Below are 22,012 nucleotides of genomic sequence, written 5' to 3'. Positions count from 1 at the left end.
ACATTTTTTTGGGATAACAGTTGATGATATAGGTTAATACTCTGCTCTCATTGACAGGGAAAAGAGATAAACAGTACTTAAAGGGATTGTTATTGTTCCTAAGTTTTCAGAAGCACTTTGTTCTTAACCACAAGTTGTTGAATGTGGCAAGGTGTTTAAATTACTGTTAAACTATTACCATTTCAATGGGTGCTTGTAACAGGCCTTGTGTATGGTAACTTGCACTATGTAACTATGATGTAAAGCCCTATGTTATTTAGACAGGTTAGCTGAATGTACACTGTCATGTTTCATAGAAGCTGGATGCTTTAATAGAGAGTTTCTCATTCATTTCAAACATGCCATTTCTACTGCCTTGTGCATAGCAGGGAAGGAGGCAAAGTGTAGGTGGTCTATTCTGGGTATTCAATTGATTTGTTAATTTGCATATTTTCGCTGGCACTCAATAAAAGTAAGGCATAAAGTGTTCCCTCTTTTTTTACATGAATATTGACTGCAAATGTATTGTTATAAATAACAATAATACGACTTAAACAGTAGACTGAGAATATATTATATTTATGAGCTATGTGAACATGGATAGGCATTTCTGTTGAAGGTTACCTATCTGGTGAGCATGATTATTATAATAATTTTTTTAAAGCTTTAGTTAAGTATTGTACACCTATGATTCTTATGCAGACATTTCAACATGTAACCGGAACCACGTTCAAATACAGACCCTATTTACAGGTTCTTCATAAGTCACATAAACCTGAAAATCAGTGTGTATCTATGGGCTGCTGTTGCTATGGGCCTTATATGTCACATGAACCCGAAAAAGTCCTCATATATACTATTAAAATCAGGTCTGAACAAAATATAGCCCTAGACAAAATCTCAACAGATGGATGTATTCCTAGAATCATGGGACCAAACTATTCTGATTCCCAGGTCTCTTGGACCTTGGGAAAGGCATGTCCCAATATGTCAAATTTTTGTCATAAGTCCTGATATTGTCTATAAACACGTATGTGTGTGTGTGTGTGTGTGTGTCACAGGAGGTTGGTGGCACCTTAATTGGGGAGAACGGGCTCCTGGTAATGACTGGAGTGGAATCAGTGGAAGGGTATCAAATACATCAAACAAATGTGTTTGATGCCATTGCATTTGCTCCATTCCGGCCATTGTTATGAGCAGTTCTCCCCTCAGCAGCCTTCACTGGTGTGTGTGTGTGTGTGTGTGTGTGTGTGTGTGTGTGTGTGTGTGTGTGTGTGTGTGTGTGTGTGTGTGTGTGTGTGTGTGTGTGTGTGTGTGTGTGTGTGTGTGTGTGTGTGTGTGTGTGTGTGTGTGTGTGTGTGTGTGTGTGTGTGTGTGTGTGTGTGTGTGTGTGTGTGTGTGTGTGTGTGTGTGTGTGTGTGTGTGTGTGTGTGTGTGTGTGTGTGTGTGTGTGTGCACGTGTGTGTGTGCACGTGTGTCTAATGAAGTGATTTGGATAGGGAAGCATTTAGCTTTGACAGGCAGGGAATAAAGTCAATCAACCAAGCGCCAGTCTCAGATTTACACCACATCACCGTGGAGACACTTAACTTGGCAACGGAACACCCAGGCGACCTTTTGCATAATGGGTACTAAGGCTTGTTTCCTGCAAAACAAAACACCCATGGGCTAAAGTCTAGGGATTATGCTTTTATCTAGGAATGAAATTCAATGGATCTCAGAAAGTTATTTCTAGATGGCAGTTGCATCATAGCTTTATTTTTCTATTCAGAAGACTATTCAAAGCATGTACCCAGGGCCTGAAATAAAATAAAATCGAAATAAAATAAAATGTTGTTCGTCACATGCTTCGTAAACAACAGGTGTGGACTAACACTGAAATGCTTACTTACAGGTCCTTTCCAACAATGCAGAGAGAAATAAAATAGAGAAATAATAGAAAAGTAAAAACACAAGTGATAATTTATAGACAATGAGCAACGATAAAAGGGTACCAGTACTGATTCGATGTGCAGGGGTACAAGGTAATTGAGGTCGATATAAAACGTTAGTGCAAAAAGGGTCAATGCCGATAGTCTGGGTAGCTATTGGGTTAAATATTTAACTAACTATTTGGCAGTCTTATGGCTTGTGGGTAGAAGCCGTTCAGTGTCCTGTTTGTTCCAGACTTGGTGCATTGGTCCCGCTTGCTGTGCAGTAGCAGAAAGAACAGACATAAGGCGATAGGTATAGTTAAAATCATAGCCATAATAACAGGAAAGGTTATTTTCTCATGAGAGACTATTATGAGTAACAACACGAGTGAAGCACAACTACAGTATTGTGAACATGGTATATAAAGCCTTTGTAAATTGCAATTATGTCCCCTATGGGAACGGCAGAAATTGGAGTGCTTCAACCTAACCCACATGGTTCTATGGCTGTGAATGTTCAGTTGTGTCAGTCCTCAGTTCAGTAGTTTTTTTTTTAGCAGTAGAGCAGTTGTAGTACCGTGAATACTGGAAATAATGATAACAATTGATGTTTTTAATAAATGGGGATTTATTTACTAAGTGCAGGTAAATTACAGATGTTCTGTTCGCACGTTTTCAAAAACACTATTTATTTAACAGTTTGACACCTGCACCAACTCTTTCCCAGGCCTCTCTATACCACGTCGTCTTTCTCCCATCATGGTGTGACCAGTGGCCTTGAGATGTCATTCTGCAGTGTGCATGTTTCTCTATATATGTACACATTACTGTAGTTGTCCTTTATTCATGTTGTTATTCATAATAGACATGTTACTATGTAGATCTAGTTCCTTACACCCAGCTACCAGACCTTCTTATTGCTTTATATCTATTTCAGGGCCTGGACACACATCAACTGGGTGGATACATTATTTGAATAGTCTTCTGAATAGAAAAATAAAGCAGAAAGATGCCACACTGCTGTCTAGAAACAAAAGGTGACATAACCGCTCCCTATGTAGGGTGCACTGCCATATGAGACATGACCCAGAAAGTAGTGATGTAGTGTGATGTCATTACCTGAAAGTATGGGTTCATTATTCAAGTAAAGTAAGACTAGAGACATCATCCACACAATTAGCCTGGCAAAAAATGTTACCTCTATCCTCTTGGCTAACACTAAAGTTGTGAAAAGGAGAGTCTCAATATATATTTTCCCTAATGGTTGAGTGCTAATTAACTTTTCCAGAAACATCCCTCTCCTTTAACGGCATAATTACTGGGCTGTGAATGCTTTTCAGTGGAACTGAAACTGAAAAACAGCTTCTGTTATTTGTGTGTGTGTGTGTGTGTGTGTGTGTGTATGTGTGTGTGTGTGGGTGTGTGTGTCTTGAATTAGATAGGGTAATACAGTGGGGAAAAAAAGTATTTAGTCAGCCACCAATTGTGCAAGTTCTCCCACTTAAAAAGATGAGAGAGGCCTGTAATTTTCATCATAGGTACACGTCAACTATGACAGACAAATTGAGATTTTTTTTTACAGAAAATCACATTGTAGGATTTTTAATGAATTTATTTGCAAATTATGGTGGAAAATAAGTATTTGGTCACCTACAAAGAAGCAAGATTTCTGGCTCTCACAGACCTGTAACTTCTTCTTAAAGAGGCTCCTCTGTCCTCCACTCGTTACCTGTATTAATGGCACCTGTTTGAACTTGTTATCAGTATAAAAGACACCTGTCCACAACCTCAAACAGTCACACTCCAAACTCCACTATGGCCAAGACCAAAGAGCTGTCAAAGGACACCAGAAACAAAATTGTAGACCTGCACCAGGCTGGGAAGACTGCATCTGCAATAGGTAAGCAGCTTGGTTTGAAGAAATCAACTGTGGGAGCAATTATTAGGAAATGGAAGACATACAAGACCACTGATAATCTCCCTCGATCTGGGGCTCCATGCAAGATCTCACCCCGTGGGGTCAAAATGATCACAAGAACGGTGAGCAGAAATCCCAGAACCACACGGGGGGACCTAGTGAATGACCTGCAGAGAGCTGGGACCAAAGTAACAAAGCCTATCATCAGTAACACACTACGCCGCCAGGGACTCAAATCCTGCAGTGCTAGACGTGTCCCCCTGCTTAAGCCAGTACATGTCCAGGCCCGTCTGAAGTTTGCTAGAGTGCATCCAGAAGAGGATTGGGGAAAATGTCATATGGTCAGATGAAACCAAAATAGAACTTTTTTGGTAAAAACTCAACTCGTCGTGTTTGGAGGACAAAGAATGCTGAGTTGCATCCAAAGAACACCATACCTACTGTGAAGCATGGGGGTGAAAACATCATGCTTTGGGGCTGTTTTTTTCTGCAAAGGGACCAGGACGACTGATCCGTGTAAAGGAAAGAATGAATGGGGCCATGTAACGTGAGATTTTGAGTGAAAACCTCCTTCCATCAGCAAGGGCATTGAAGATGAAACGTGGCTGGGTCTTTCAGCATGACAATGATCCCAAACACACCGCCCGGGCAACGAAGGAGTGGCTTCGTAAGAAGCATTTCAAGGTCCTGGAGTGGCCTAGCCAGTCTCCAGATCTCAACCCCATAGAAAATCTTAGGAGGGAGTTGAAAGTCTGTGTTGCCCAGCGACAGCCCCAAAACATCACTGCTCTAGAGGAGATCTGCATGGAGGAATGGGCCAAAATACCAGCAACAGTGTGTGAAAACCTTGTGAAGACTTACAGAAAACGTTTGACCTGTGTCATTGCCAACAAAGGGTATATAACAAAGTATTGAGAAACTTTTGTTATTGACCAAATACTTATTTTCCACCATAATTTGCAAATAAATTCATAAAAAATCCTACAATGTGATTTTCTGGATTATTTTTTCTCATTTTGTCTGTCATAGTTGACGTGTACCTATGATGAAAATTACAGGCCTCTCTCATCTTTTTAAGTGGGAGAACTTGCACAATTGGTGGCTGACTAAATACCCCCGTGTGGTTCTGGGATTTTTGCTCACCGTTCTTGTGATCATTTTGACCCCACGGGGTGAGATCTTGCGTGGAGCCCCAGATCGAGGGAGATTATCAGTGGTCTTGTATGTCTTCCATTTCCTAATAATTGCTCCCACAGTTGATTTATTCAAACCAAGCTGCTTACCTATTGCAGATTCAGTCTTCCCAGCCTGGTGCAGGTCTACAATTTTGTTTCTGGTGTCCTTTGACAGCTCTTTGGTCTTGGCCATAGTGGAGTTTGGAGTGTGACTGTTTGAGGTTGTGGACAGGTGTCTTTTATACTGATAACAAGTTCAAACAGGTGCCATTAATACAGGTAACGAGTGGAGGACAGAGGAGCCTCTTAAAGAAGAAGTTACAGGTCTTTTGGAGAAAAAAATTCTCAATTTGTCTGTCATAGTTGACGTGTACCTATGATGAAAATTACAGGCCTCTCATCTTTTTAAGTGGGAGAACTTGCACAATTGGTGGCTGACTAAATACTTTTATTTCCCCACTGTATCTACAAGCATCTTTTTGACAGTCTTTGACCTATTGTTTTCTCTCCAGCTATACAGGTGATTGGAGGAAGCAGGACTGTGTTACAGGGGGAGGATGTGGACTTATTCTGCAGACTGATAGATAAAGACGAGGAGTTAATTCAGATAAGATAGCAGAAAAAGACCATAGAAGAACCAATGTGTTATACTTTCTTCCTTATTAAACCCAATAACCTATCTGACAATGCTGTTTATGCTAATGGTTTGAAAGGAAGAGTCCAGTTTATTGGCAACACAGCAGAAAACCATGGATCTATTCGTTTAATGGGTGTGAGACTGTTGGATGAAGGCATGTTCACATGTATCTTCAGTGTTTCAAGTGGATCTTACAGGACAGAGATACCTCTGACTGTGCTTGGTAAGGACTTTTTGTCTATTCTGTAGCTCTGATACAATACAAGACAACACACAAGGTATATGGTGGCATATACATACTGTATCAATACCAGCAAGTGGGTAGTAGTTCATTATTTAATAAAGGAAGAGCAAAGACCTCATCTGCAGATTCTGCCTTGCAAAGGAAAATCCACACATATCCTCTCTCCCAAAACTCAAAATATTTTTGTCGTGAATGAATGAGGATTATTATTATACAGCTGGTATTATATACCCAGTATGTGGGCTGTATCCATCAGTCATCATCATTAATTTAAGGTTTTCTCTCTTTGTTATTTGTTATTTGTCTTTGTTATTTCTGCTGTGGTTGACTCAACAAGATCAATTGAGTATCAGAAGGCCACAGCCTACAAGGCTAGCTTTAGAATCATGACTGGCCATAGAGAAAGGCCAGCAAGCACTTTAATAGTGTACTGGGAAGCCTGCAAATGCCGTTGATGTTTTATCACCCACTTGATGGTGTCCTATGACTCTGTTCCCTGGAGATGGGGGGTTTCTCTCTGGGATGTGTTAACCAGTGACAGAGGGGTGATGTAGAGAGGCTGAGGAAATACATTTTTAAAAACACAATGAAAAAAATACATCAGTTAACAGACATTGAACATGTCTTCTTTTCCTCAAGAAGTCACTGTTTACAAGCACAGCCATCTACACCAGATTCAGAACTGAATGCTGAATGCTTTGTCTTCTTCCCCTCAAAGAAGTTACTACAAGTCTCTGCCCTCTACACAAGATTCAGAATTTAGCAATAGTTTTTAAGCCTATCTCTACCCAGACTCCTAACTTGATTGTCATGCTGTTGCTCTGAGAACAGATCATGTAACATCATGTACTGTAGACTAGTGGCTGAGAGGCTGTGACTGGAAAGTCCCCAGTCATGATCCCTATGGCAACGGTAGACACTGGAGCATGCAAGTGCCTCAACCTCACCCACTTGGCTTTTTGGCTGTAAAGCATTCTGCTGTGTCAGTCCCCAGTTGTGTGCACATGTCCATGCTAGTAGACTTGATGTCTTATAGATGTATTATTTAGTATTTTTCAGTATTTAATGCATTTAGCGTTGGAGTCGTCGGGTGAGGTTGTGTCTCTCTCTGGCGGGAGGTAAGCTTGGCTTATATGGTGTCGAGTAAAGCTTAAACCATGTATTTAGGTTGTAGTTAGGTATTGTAGGTAGTTTATCTAGGTAGTTATCGTAGGTTATTGTAGGTAATTATTGTAGGTAATTATTGTAGGTAAGTATTGTATTCGGCTGAGCCCGGTGAAGCACGAGGCTAGCTAACCCACTACCTGGACTAGCTAGCGGGTAGCTACTGGTAACTATTAGCAACTGTGGATAGTTGTTTCCAATGTTATTTCACGCTTAAGAGTACCTGTAATTATGCCAGCTAGCTGCCTACCATTCAGCTGTTTTTCTAACCTCATTATCTGAAGCGTTAACGTTAGGTAGTTAGTAGCTACTGTACTCGAAATGTAGCTAGCTTGTTGCTACCTGGATAGCTAACTGAACAATAGCTGGAGCGACCTAGCGAACAGACGCGAAGTGGCTGAATCGATTCAGTGGCTAGCTTTGCACTTAACTGGCTAACAGTAGCTACTAAGGGTAAGTTATAACCTATATTTGTGTTTTGTTTCTACATACTGGTAACCAGAGTCGTTCAAGGGAATTCGGGACATGGGTGACTAGTTAACGTTAGCTTGGCTCTCTCTGTGTGTTCGTGCCGTGGGAGGAGGGGTTTTTCGTTGGCAGAGAGCAATGGCTAGCTAGTATGCTAACTATTCTAGCTAACTAACTGGCTGAATAAGTTGGCGACGGACTCACTCAAACTGTAAAAACTAACCCAAAACTTTACACAACGTTAGACACGGACACGAAAGATCTGCTTGGCGTGTTAACACACTGGTGGTTTGTTGTAACCGAGTATTGGTGCTAAACCATGTGTTATTGGAAGCTAGCATGCTAGTTGGCTATGGCGTCATAGGATCCGGTGCCCTGGATGGTTTTCACGGAAGAATACTGTACCAAGTTAGCTAGCTGAATAAACTAAGTTAGTCTATTCCTAGAAAACATTGAACCGCTGTAGTTTACAACAATTATAATTTCTAAAGTGGAAGTTGGGAGAGTTATATTTGAGTGTTTCAGTGAAACGTAAGTGAGGGAGGCCCCGCTCTCTCACTTTCCCAGATGTTTAGTTAATTTCATTCCGATCTCCTTTGCATTATTGTAGCCATTTTCTGTAGCCTGTCAACTATGTGTCTGTCTATCCCTGTTCTCTCCTCTCCGCACAGGCTATACAAATGCCTCACACCGCGTGGCTGGTGCCACTCTAACCTGGTGGTCCCTGCACGCACGACCCATCTCCCTTGGAGAGTTCATCATTCTCACAGTTCTGGGTGACTTTAACCTCCCTACGTCTACCTTTGACTCATTTCTCTCTGCCTCCTTCTTTCCACTCCTCTCCTCTTTTGACCTCACCATCTCACTGTCCCCCCCTACTCACAAGGCAGGCAATACGCTTGACCTCATCTTTACTAGATGCTGTTCTTCTACTAATCTCACTGCAACTCCCCTCCAAGTCTCCGACCACTACTTTGTAACCTTTTCTCTCTCGCTCTCCTCCAACACTACTCACTCTGCCCCTACTCAGACGGTAATGCGCAGTCGCAACCTTCGCTCTCTCTCTCCCGCTACTCTCTCCTCTTCCATCCTATCATCTCTTCCCTCTGCTCAATCCTTCTCCCTCCAATCTCCTGATTCTGCCTCCTCAACCCTCCTCTCCTCCATTTCTGCATCCTTTGACTCTCTATGTCCCCTATCCTCCCGGCCGTGGCTTGACGACTCATTGCGAGCTCACAGAACAGGGCTCCGGGCAGCCGAGCGGAAATGGACTCCCTGCGGACCTGGCATCTTTTCACTCCCTCCTCTCTACATTTTCTTCCTCTGTTTCTGCTGCTAAAGCCACTTTCTACCACTCTAAATTCCAAGCATCTGCCTCTAACCCTAGGAAGCTCTTTGTCATCTTCTCCTCCCTGCTGAATCCTCCTCCCCCCCTCCTCCCTCTCTGTGGATGACTTCATCAACCATTTTGAAAAGAAGGTTGACGACATCCGATCCTCGTTTGTTAAGTCAAATGACACCGCGGGTCTTGCTCACACTGCCCTACCCTATGCTTTGACTTCTTTCTCCCCTCTCTCTCCAGATGAAATCTTGCGACTTGTGACGGCCGGCCGCCCAACAACCTGCCCGCTTGACCCTATCCCCTCCTCTCTTCTCCAGACCATTTCCGGAGACCTTCTCCCTTACCTCACCTCGCTCATCAACTCATCCTTGACCGCTGGCTATGTCCCTTCCGTCTTCAAGAGAGTGAGAGTTGCACCCCTTCTCAAAAAACCTACACTCGATCCCTCCGATGTCAACAACTACAGACCAGTATCCCTTCTTTATTTTCTCTCCAAAACTCTTGAGCGCGCCAACTCTCTTGCTATCTCTCTCAGAATGACCTTCTTGATCCAAACCAGTCAGGTTTCAAAACTGGTCATTCAACTGAGACTGCTCTTCTCTGTGTCACGGAGGCTCTCCACACTGCTAAAGCTAACTTTCTCTCCTCTGCTCTCGTCCTTCTAGACCCATCTGCTGCCTTTGATACTGTGAACCATCAGATCCTCCTCTCCACCCTCTCCGAGTTGGGCATCTCCGGCACGGCTCACTCTTGGATTACGTCCTACCTGACAGGTCGCTCCTACCAGGTGGCGTGGCGAGAATATGTCTCCGCACCACGTGCTCTCACCACTGGTGTCCCCCAGGGCTCAGTTCTAGGCCCTCTCCTATTCTCGCTATACACCAAGTCACTTGACTCTGTCATATCCTCACATGGCCTCTCCTATCATTGCTACGCAGACGACACACAATTAATCTTCTCCTTTCCCCCTTCTGATAACCAGGTGGCGAATCGCATCTCTGCATGTCTGGCAAACATATCAGTGTGGATGACGGATCACCACCTCAAGCTGAACCTCGGCAAGACGGAGCTGCTCTTCCTCCCGGGGAAGGACTGCCCGTTCCATGATCTCGCCATCACGGTTGACAACTCCATTGTGTCCTCCTCCCAGAGTGCAAAGAGCCTTGGCGTGACCCTGGACAACACCCTGTCATTCTCCGCTAACATCAAGGGGGTGACCCGATCCTGTAGGTTCATGCTCTACAACATTCGCAGAGTACGACCCTGCCTTACACAGGAAGCGGCACATGTCCTAATCCAGACACTTGTCATCTCCCGTCTGGATTACTGCATTTCGCTGTTGGCTGGGCTCCCTGCCTGTGCCATTAAACCCCTACAACTCATCCAGAACGCCGCAGCCCGTCTGGTGTTCAACCTTCCCAAGTTCTCTCACGTCACCCCGCTCCTCTGCACACTCCACTGGCTTTTTGTTGAAGCTCGCATCTGCTACAAGACCATGGTGCTTGCCTACGGAGCTGTGAGGGGAATGGCACCTCCGTACCTTCAGGCTCTGATCAGTCCCTACACCCAAACGAGGGCATTGCGTTCATCCACCCCTGGCCTGCTGGCTCCCCTACCTCTGCGGAAGCACCATTCCCGCTCAGCCCAGTCAAAACTGTTCCCTGCTCTGGCACCCCAATGGTGTAACAAGCTCCCTCACGATGCCAGGACAGCGGAGTCACTCACCACCTTCCGGAGACACTTGAAACCCCACCTCTTTAAGGAATACCTGGGATAGGATAAAGTAACCCCCTTACCCCACCCCCCAAAAAATAAATATATATATATATATATATATTGTAAAGTGGTTGTCCCACTGGCTATCATAAGGTGAATGCACCAATTTGTAAGTCGCTCTGGATAAGAGCGTCTGCTAAATGACGTAAATGTAAATGTATTGCAAGTTTTAGTCATTTTTAAATACATCTGGAATAGATTCACATTGATTATTAGTGGTCAATTCATGTTTTATTTTCTGTTTGTCTATTTCTGTTTAATTCTCACAGTTTCTGCAGAGGTGAGCATTACAGTTGATGTCTCTCCTGTCGTTGGGGAAATTAGGTTGTCTTTGCAACCTGTGTGGCTGCTGGTGCTAAACTACAAGCGGAAGTGAAGTGGAGTGAGGTAGAGATAACGGCGCCGGAGGGGATGACTGCCGTTTTACAGGCTCCTAACCAATTGTGCTATTTTATGTGTTTTTTCACATTGTTTGTAACTTATTTTGCACATAATGTTTTTGCTACTGTCTCTTATGACCGAAAAGAGCTTCTGGATATCAGAACAGCAATTACTCACCACGAAATGAACAAAGATTTTTTATTTAACGAGTCTGACGCGAAGGATATACTGCTGCTCCCAGACCAGGACCAAATCCCCGTAATTCTCATTAAGAGGATACGGAGATACAGGGGCCGCAGATCCGGGAGCCTTGTGAGATTTTGTCGGCGAGTGGGTAACCCGCCTCTACCATTCGTCCTATTGGCCAACGTGCATTCATTGGAGAATAAACTGGATGAGCTCTGTTCGAGACTATCCTACCAACGGGACATTAAAAACTGTAATATGTTATGTTTCACTGAGTCGTGGCTGAACGACGACATGGTTGGCTGGGTTTTCCGTGCATCGGCAAGACAGAACAGCAACCTCCGGTAAGACGAGGGGTGGTGGTCTGTGTCTATTTGTCAATAACTTCTGGTGCACGATATCTAATATTAAGGAAGTCTCAATATTTTGCTCGCCTGAGGTAGAGTATCTCATGATAAGCTGTAGACCACACTATCTACCAAGAGAGTTTTCATCTGTATTTTTCGAGCTGTATAAGACCATAAGCTAACAAGAAAATTATCATCCAGAAGCGGCACTCCTAGTGGCCAGGGACTTTAATGCAGGAAAACGTAAATCCATTTTATCTCATTTCAACCAGCATGCCACATGTGCACCCAGAGAGGAAAAAAAACTCTAGACCACCTTTACTCCACACACTGAGACGCGTACAAAGCTCTCCCTCACCCTCCATTTGGCAAATCTGACCATAATTATTTCCTTGTGATTCCTGCTTACAAGCAAAAACTAAAGCAGGAAGTAACAGTGACTCACTCAATACGGAAGTGGTTAGATGACACGGATGCTAAGCTACAGGATTGTTTTGCTAGCACAGACTGAAATATGTTCCGGGATTCATCCAATGGCATAGAGGAGTATCCCACCTCAGTCACCGGCTTCATTAATAAGTGCATCGATGACGTCGTCCCCACAATGACCGTACGTACATATCCCAACCAGAAGCCCTGGATTACAGGCAACATCCGCACTGAGCTAAAGGCGAGGGCTGCCGCTTTCAAGGAGCTGGAAACTAATCCGAATGCTTATAAGAAATCCCGCTATGCCCTCAGACAAACCATCAAACAGGCAAAGCGTCTTTAGACAGATAACTCTTTATCCACAATATAGCAGGGGGTGTAAAGCCATAACACATTCAAGGGTTTTTCTTTATTTTTATTGTTTTCTACATTGTAGAATAATAGTGAAGACATCAAAACGATGAAATAACATATATGGAATCATGTAGTAACCAAAAAGGTGTAAAACAAGTCTAAATATATTTGAGATTTGAGATTCTTCAAATAGCCACCCTTTGCCTTGATGACAGCTTTGCATGCTCTTGACATTATCTCAACCAGCTTCACCTGGAATGCTTTTCCAAGTCTTGAAGGAGTTCCCACATTTTCTGAGCACTTGTTGGCTGCTTTTCCTTCACTCTGTGGTCCGACTCATCCCAAACCATCTTAATTTGGTTGAGGTCGGGGGATTGTGGAAGCCAGGTCATCTGATGCAACACTCCATCACTCTCCTTCTTGGTAAAATAGCCCTTACACAGCCTGGAGGTGTATTGGGTCATTGTCCTGTTGAAAAACAACTGATAGTACCACTAAGCCCTAACCAGATGGGATGGCGTATCGCTGCAGAATGCTGTGGTAGCATAGCTGGTTAAATGTGCCTTCAACTCTAAATAAATCACGGACAGTGTCACCAGCAAAGCACCTCCACACCATAACATATGCTCCATGCATTACGGTGGGAAATATACATGCAGAAATCATCTGTTCAAACACATCGCGTCTCACAAAGACACAGCGGTTGGAACAAATAATCTCCAATTTGGACGCCAGACCAAAGGATACATTTCCACCAATCTAATGTCCATTGCTCATGTTTCTTAGCCGAAGCAAGTCTCTTCTTATTATTGGTGTCCTTTAGTAGTGATTTCTTTGCAGCAATTCGACCATGAAGGCCTGATTAACACAGTCTCCTCTGAACAGTTGATGTTGAGATGTGTCTGTTTCTTGAACTCTGTGAAGCATTTATTTGGACTGCAATTTCTGAGGCTGGTAACTCTAATGAACTTATTCTCTGCAGCAGAGGTAACTCTGGGTCTTGCATTCCTTTGTCGGTCCTCATGAGAGCCAGTTTCATCATAGCGCTTGATGGTTTTTGCGACTGCACTTGAAGAAACTTTCAAAGTTCTTGAAATGTTCGATATTGACTGACCTTCATGTCTTAAAGTGATGATGGACTGTCTATTCTCTTTGCTTATTTGAGCTGTTCTTGCCATAATATTGACTTTGTCTTTTACCAAATAGGGCTATCTTCTGTATACCCCCCCCCCCCCTACCTTTTCACAACACAACTGATTGGCTCAAACGCATTAAGAAGGAAATAAATTCCACAAATTAACTTTTAAGAAGCCACACCTGTTAATTGAAATGCATTCCAGGTGACTACCTCATGAAGCTGGTTGAGAGAATGCCAAGTGTGTGCAAAGCTGTCATCAAGGCAAAGGGCGGCTATTTAAAGAATCTCAAATATAAAATCTATTTTGATTTGTTTAACAATTCTTTGGTTACTACATGATTCCATATGTGTTATTTCATAGTGTTGATGTCTTCACTATTATTCTACAATGTAGAAAATAGTAAAAATAAAGAAAAACCCTTGAATGAGTAGGTGTTCTAAATCTTTGACCGGTAGTGTATGTGTTATGGATTTACACCCCCTGCTATAATGTGGATAAAGAAATACCTGTCTAACAGAATATAGAGGGTGTTCTTTAATGGAAGCCTCTCCAAGAACATCCAGGTAGAATCAGGAATTCCCAAGGGCAGCTGTCCAGGCCCCTTACTTTTTTCAATCTTACTAACGCCATGCTACTGGTTTGTAACGACATACAGGTCAGCTACTACAGCGACTGAAATGATTGCAACACTTAACAAGGAGCTGCAGTTAGTTTCAGAATGGGGTGGCAAGAAATAAGTTAGTCCTAAATATTTCAAAAACTAAAAGCATTGTATTTGGGTCAAATCATTCACTAAACCCTAAACCTCAACTAAATCTTGTAATGAATAATGTGGAAATTGAGCAGGTCGAGGTGACTAAACTGCTTGGAGTAACCCTGGATTGTAAACTGTCATGGTCAAAACATAATGATACATCAGTAGCTAGGATGCCGAGAAGTTTGTCCATAATGAAGAACTGCACTGCATTCTTAACAGCACTATCAACAAGGCAGGTGCTACAGGCCCTAGTTTTGTCACACCTGGACTACTGTTCAGTCATGTGGTCAGGTGCCACAAAGAGGGACTTGCAATTGGCTCAGAACAGGGCAGCACGGCTGGCCCTTGGATGTACACAGAGAGCTAACATTAGCATGTCAATCTCTCCTGGCTCAAAATGGAGGAGAGATTGAATTCATCACTACTTGTATTTGAGAGACTGCACCGAGCTGTCTGTTTGAACCACTGGCTCACCCATGCAGGACACCCATGCATACCCCACAAGACATGCCACCAGAGGTCTCTTCACAGTCCCCAAGTCCAGAACAGACTATGGCATTACAAGCCAGTTGTTAAAGGTACTCCTTGGGTCATTGGAAATACTATGGGGCGGCGCACAATTGGCCCAGCATCGTCCAGGGTAGGGGAGGGAAAGGCTGGCAGGGATGTAGCTCAGTTGGTAGAAAATGACGTTTACAACGCCAGGGTTGTGGGTTCGATTCCCACGGGGGGCCAGTATGAAAAATAAATAAATAATGTAAGCACTCACTAACTGTAAGTAGCTCTGGATAAGAGCGTCTGCTAAATAAAAAAAAAAAAAAAATTGTACTGCTCTCCTAGTGCAAGTAACCTATCAAACTAAAATGAAGGAAGATCAGGCTCACAAACAAAATGACTGAATTCTCAAGAGTTGTTGCCTTGTCTGTGGATTTAAGTTTGACCACTGCCTGCTTCCAGACTGTAATACCATTGTTATTGGTGTCATATACACTATACAGTATATACAAAAGTATGTGACACCCCTTCAAATTAGTGGATTTGCCTATTTCAGCCACATCCGTTGCTGACAGGTGTATAAAATCAAGCACACAGCCATGTGTAGACAAACAATGGCCTAACTGAAGAGGTCAGTGACTTTCAACACGGCACCGTCATAGGTTACCACCTTTCCAACAAGTCAGTTCGTCAAATTTCTGCCCTGCTAGAGCTGCCCAGGTCAACTGTAAGTGCTGTTATTGTGAAGTGGAAACTTCTAGGAGCAACAACTGCTCAGCCGCGAAGTGTTAGGCCACACAAGCTCACAGAACGGGACCACCGAGTGCTGAAGTGCATAGCGTGTAAAAAATGTCTGTCCTCGGTTGCAACACTCACTACTGTCATGACTCTCCCTCGGTGAGGATCAAAGGCCTCACATCAGATTGGCAAATGGCTGACAACAACCAGACTCTCTTACCCACAGGGGGGTGGGGGGGTTGGGGGGGCTGTGCCGGTCTTGACGCCTTAACACTGCCATAAATTAGAGAGGAGGAGAATCTATCTCATCACGTAACTATAAAGCTCCACTCCAAATTACATTTTAAATGCCTACAACTTGCTAAATCTATTTTTCCACTAGAAACAATTATGTTTCTTTGCAGGACAATAATCTTGACTTTCAAGAATGCCTGAATTGCTTCACCTTCCTTTTCTGGTTGGCTGGATACAAATACAGCGTTAGTCAATTCTTGCATTCTATCCATGCTGGCTTTTGTGGGCTATCAGACATGAAACTGGAAGGTGGGAGGGCAAACAGGCTGTCGTAAATTTATTAATGCGCAATGTGCCCAAATGGATAATGGAAACACTTCAAACAATTCATTTGTATTTGACACTCTAGGTTTTTGAGAAATAGTTTTTTAGTCACTGATCTACACAAAATACCCCATAATGTCAAAGTTTCATTTCATTCTGACAAATTAATAACAAATGAACAGCTGAAATGTCTTCAGTCAAGTAAAAATGTGCTTAACAAGTCACATAATAAGTTGCATGGACTCACTAGTGTTTAACATGAATTTTGAATGACTATCCCATCTCTGTGCCCGAGACTGTCACGACTTCCTACGAGGCTGCCTCATGTCCTTGTTCGGGCAGGCTTCGGCGTTTGGCGTCACCGGCCTTCTAGCCACTGCCGCTCCTCATCTCATCATTCCATTTGTTTTGTCTTGTTTATTACACACACCTGGTTCATATCCCCTCATCAGTACCTGTATAAGTGTTCCCTCTGCCCCCTTGTCTTTGTGTGTGATTGTTTATTGTGGAGGTTCGATTAGCTCGGTGGCGCTCTTTGTTATTTTGTATCGCCGGGTTATTTTCACCCGGGTGCTTCGTTTTTTTTCAGTGCGCCTGTTTTCCGCACTGAAGTGTTTGACGCATTGCTGCGTACTACTGTGTTTGGAATAAACCTTTTGTTCTGTGATTTGCCCTCCTGCGCTTGACTCCTTCAAATCACACATAACAGAATCACACACCTCAACATGGAGTCAGCAGGAGAAGCGAACATGCCAGGAGTCGTGGCACAGGTCCAGGAGCATTCTGATATGCTAGCCAGCTTGATAGAAGCGATGGAGAGGAGAGGACCCGATCAATCGAGACCAGCTGAGCGACCGGATCCAGCCACCCACGCCCCAGCACCCAGAGGGATTCAACTATCCCAACCAAGGGAGTATGACGGGACAGCTGCCCACTGCCAGCGATTCCTCCTGCAGCTGGACCTCTACTTCACCACTGTCAGCCCGGCTCCATCGGAGCAGGAGATGGTGTCCGCCCTTGTCTCCTGCCTCTCAGCGAAAGCCCTGGAGTGGGCCAACGTGGTTTGAAGTGAAGGAGGAGCCGCGTTGGACAACTACGGGGAGTTCGCTTGCCTCTTCCAGTCAGTCTTCGACCACCCGCCCTAAGGTAGAGATGCGGGTGAACGGCTGGTCCACCTGAGGCAGGGGACGAGGACCATGCTGGACTTTGCCCTGGAGTTTCGGACTCTATTGGCTGGGTTCGGGTGAAACGAGCGGGCCCTCATCGACCACTTCCGGTGGCATCTACGAGAGAAGGGAGCTAGCCTGCCAGGACACCATGTTGTACTTCAATCAACTGGTGGACATCCGGTTGGACAATCTGCTGGCTGCTAGAGGACGTCCTGGAAGGGGCATGCCCGTTCACCACCCCCCAACCCGGATCACGAGCTGATGGAGCTGGGTGGAGCGGCGATCCGGGGGGACGACAGTGCCAGTGTCACTCTCGTGGAGCGAGAGGACCTTCTCCTGCATGCTGTCTTCAGCGTTCTTTTGGGTCTGGAGGCAGCAGACAGGGCACTCTCACCCCAGGTATCGAACACCCACACTCGTTCAGAGCCCTTATCTGCGCAATGTACCCTACACATCCACTTTCCTGATTACACAGTAGTTCCCCAGTATAATGCGCTGGTCGATTCAGGCGCAGCTGGGAACTTTATGGAAAGGTCATTTGCACATAGTCTACGCATTACATTGGTTCCCCTATCCATTCCACTCCCCATCAGAGCATTTGACAGTCGACCATTATGGTCCGGGTTCGTTAGGGAAGTTACAGCACCAGTCACTATGGTTACGCACAAAACTCATCGAGAGCAAGTTACTTTTTTTAGTATTGAGTCTCCTGATTTCCCTGTTGTGTTAGGTCTTCCCTGGTAGCACTACACAACCCCACCTTCTCATGGCCGCAGAGGGTTCTCACGGGGTGGTCGCAAGAGTATCAGGGTAGGTGTCTAAGTTTTTCCGTTGGTGCAACCACGGTGGAGAATCAAGACTACCTCCACCGTGCTCATTCCCCCCGAATACTTCGATTTGGCCCACACGTTTTCCAAAACTCAGGCGACCAAATTACCACCTCATTGAGTGGGGGATTGCGTGATAAACCTCCGGGTAGACGGTGTGCCTCCCAGGAGTCATGTGTATCCCCTGACGCAGGCTGAAACGGAGGCTATGGAGAAATATGTCTCCGAGTCCCTGCGCCATGGGTTCATACGTCCCTCCACTTCGCCCGCCTCCTCAAGTTTATTTTTCGTGAAGAAGAAAAAAACGGAGGTCTGCGCGCTTGCATTGATTACCGAGCACTGAACAAGGGGACAATACGTTATAGTTATCCTCTACCCCTCATTCCATCTGTGATCGAGTCAATGCATGGGGCGCGCTTCTTCACAAAATTTTATCTCCGTAGTGCGTACAACTTGGTGCGTGTCCGAGAGGGGGACAAGTGGAAGACAGCATTCAGCACAACCATGGGGCATTACGAATACCTGGTGATGCCTTATGGTTTGATGAATGCTCCATCAGTTTTCCAGTCCCTTTGTGAACGAGGTGTTTCAGGACATGCTTGGTCGTGGTGTAGTGGTCTACATCGATTACATTCTGGTGTATTCCGCTACACGCGCCGAGCATGTGTCCCTGGATCGCAAAATGCTGGCCCGACTGATGGAACATGACCTTTATGCCAAGGCAGACAAGTGCCTATTTTTCCAAAAGTCTGTCTCCTTCCTCGGATACCGCATTACCACCTCAGGTGTGGAGATGGAAGGAGATCGCATTTCAGCCGTGCGTAATTGGCCGACTCCAACCACGGTTAAGGAGGTGAAGCGCTTTATTGGCTTTACCAACTACTATCGGAGGTTTATCCGGGGCTTTTGGCAAGGTTGCAGCTCCCATCACATCTCTGTGGAAGGGTGGGCCATCCCGGTTCCACTGGTCTGCTGAAGCTGACAGGGCCTTCAGTAACCTGAGGGTTCTGTTCACCTCAGCCCAGGTACTGGCCCATCCCGATCCATCACTACCATTGGTAGTGGAGGTGGATGCGTCCGAGGTAGGGATAGGCGCTCTCCCATCTCAATGCTCGGGCACACCATCCAAGAAGCTCAGCCCGGCAGAGCAGAACTAAGACGTTGGTGATTGGGAGCTGTTGGCTGTTGTCCGAGCCCTGACCGTGTGGAGGCACTGGCTCGAGGGGGCAAAACACCCGGCATTGTGGCGCCGGTAGTATGGGCGATGGACGCGGACATAGAGCGGTGTTACGCACAGAGCCATCTCCACCTCAGTGTTCAGCTGGGCTGCAGTACATGCCTTCTCTTGTCCGTGAACGTCTGATCTATTGGGCACACATGTCCCCCTCCTCTGGTCACCCAGGTATCGGTCGTGCAGTGCGCTGCCTGACCGGAAAGTACTGGTGGCCTACCTTGGCAAAGGACGAGAGGGTGCATGTCTCCTCCTGCTCGGTGTGCACCCAGAGTAAGGCACCTAGGTACCTCCCAGTGGGTAGGTTACAGCCCTTACCAGTTCCACAACGGCCATGGTCCCACTTGTGTGTTGACTTCCTTACTGATCTTCCCCTCTCTAAAGGTAACACGACCATCCTGGTCGTTGTGGACCGCTTTTCCAAAGCCTGCCGCCTACTTTCTCTGCCCGGTCTCCCCAAGGCCCTGCAGACTGTGGAGGCCCTGTGCACTACGGGGTTCCAGAGGACATAGTGTCTGACTGGGGTCCCCAGTTCACATCCAGGGTCTGGAAGGCATTCATGGAACGTCTGGGGGTCTCGGTCAGCCTGACCTCTGGTTTTCACCCCAAGTGTAATGGACAGGTGGAACGGGTGAATCAGGATGTGGGTAGGTTCCTGCGGTCATACTGCCAAGACCGGCCGGGGGAGTGGTCGGTGTTCTTGTCATGGGCCGAATATGCCCAGAACTCTCTCCGCCACTCCTCCACTAACCTAACACCATTTCAAAATTTTTTAGGTTATCAGCCGGTTCTGGCACCATGGCATCAGAGCAAGACCGAGGCTCCTGCGGTGGATGACTGGTTTCGGCGCACGGAGGGGACGTGGAACGCTGCTCACGTCCACTTCCAGCGCGCCGTGCGTCGCCAGAAGGCCAACGCTGACTGCCACCGCAGTGAGGCCCCGGTCTAGGTACCGGGTGATCGGGTCTGGCTCTTGACCCGGAATCTGCCTCTCCGCCTGCCCTGCCGGAAGCTGAGCCTGCGCTTTGTGGGGCCGTTCAAAGTCCTGAGGAGGATAAAACGAGGTTACATATAGGTTATTACTCCCTTCATATTACCTTATTAACCCCTGGCTCCATGTGTCTCTCCTCAGGCCGGTGGTGGCTGGTCCGCTCCAGGAGTCTGAGGTGCGAGAGGTCCCTCCACCCCCTCTGGACATCGAGGGTGCCCCGGCGTACCCCGTCCGTTCCATCCTGGATTCGAGGCGTCGGCTGGGGGGCCTTCAGTACCTCGTAAATTGAGAGGGTGCGTTCCGGAGGAGCGGTGCTGGGTCCCGGTGAGATATATCCTTGAGACCTCCCTGTCGCAGGATTTCCACCGTCGCCTTCCGGCTCGCCCTGCTCCGTGTCCTCCTGGTCGTCCCCGAGGCCTGTGTCGGCGCGCTGTTGGAGCTGCGCGTCAAGGGGGGGTTACAGTCATGACTTCCTCCGAGGCTGCCTCCTCTCCTTCTTCGGGCAGGCTTCGGCATTGTCTTTGTGTGTGATTGTTTATTGTGGAGGTTCGATTAGCTCGGTGGCGCTCTTTGTTATTTTGTATCGCTGGGTTATTTTCACCCGTGTGCTTTGTTGTTTTCCAGTGCCCCTGTTTTCCACACTGAAGTGTTTGACGCATTGCTGCGTACCACTGTGTTCTGAATAAACATTTTATTCTGTGATTTGCCCTCCTGCGCCTGACTCCTTCAAATCACACATCACACACACAGACAATTATCTGTAAGGTCCCTCAGTCGAACAGTGGATTTCAAGCACAGATTCAAGCACAAAGATCAGGGAGGCTTTCCAATGCCTCGCTAAGAAGGGCACCTATTGTTAGATGGGTAAATAAAAGGAGACAATTAATATCTTTTTGAGCACGGTGAGTTACTAATTACACCAACTACACTGGAGTTGCTTACCAAGATGACATTGAACGTCCCTGAGTGGCCTAGTTACAGTTTTGACTAAAATCGGCTTGAAAATCAATGGCAAGACTTGAAAATGTCTGTCTAGCAATTATCAACATCTAACTTGACAGAGCTTGAAGAGTTTTTGTAAGAATTATTGGCAAATTTTGTACGATTCAGGTGTGCTAAACTCTTAGACTTACCCAAAAAGACTCACAGCTGTAATCTCTGCCAAAGGTGTTTGGTTCTAACATCTATTGACTCAGGGGAATGAATACTTAACTAATCAAGATATAGTAGTATTTAATTTTTCATTAACTTTGATATTAAGGAAATTTGGTGGAGATCTTTGACCAAAAATTACAATTAATCCCACTTTGTAACACAACAAAATGTGGAAAAAGTCAAGGGGTGTGAATACTTTCTGAAGGCACTGTATCTGTAAGGTCCGTCAGTGGAGCAGTGAATTTCAAATACAAATTGAATAAGGGCACCTATTGGTAGATGGGGGGAAAAAGACACACAAAAAAGCAGACATTGAATATCCCTTTGAGCATGGTGAAGTGCCAGGCGCACCGGTTTGAGTGTGTCAAGAACTGCAATGCTGCTGGGTTTTTCACACTCAACAGTTTCCCATGTGTATCAAGAATGGTCCACCACCCAAAGGACATCCAGCCAACTTGACACAACTGTGGGAAACAATGAAGTCAACATGGGCCAGCATCCCTGTGGAACGCTTTCGAGTCCATGCCCCGAAGAATTGAGGCTGTTATGAGGGCAAAAGTGGGTGCAACTTAATATTAGGAAGGTGTTTGAACAGTCAAAGCTATCAGCGTTTTGTTTGATGATGAGTTGCTGAAAAAG

General features: G+C 45.5%; 1 pseudogene; it reads left to right on the top strand.

Moving 5' to 3' along the window:
- Positions 1–1,603: 1,603 nt before the first annotated feature.
- LOC123481205 overlaps positions 1,604–22,012 on the top strand; it is a 47,528-nt pseudogene continuing 27,119 nt past the window's right edge.

Source organism: Coregonus clupeaformis, chromosome 23 (genome assembly GCF_020615455.1).
Source record: "Coregonus clupeaformis isolate EN_2021a chromosome 23, ASM2061545v1, whole genome shotgun sequence".
NCBI lineage: Eukaryota > Metazoa > Chordata > Actinopteri > Salmoniformes > Salmonidae > Coregonus > Coregonus clupeaformis.
The sequence above is the reverse complement of the archived record's forward strand: the minus strand, read 5'-3'. Positions and strand labels throughout refer to the sequence as shown.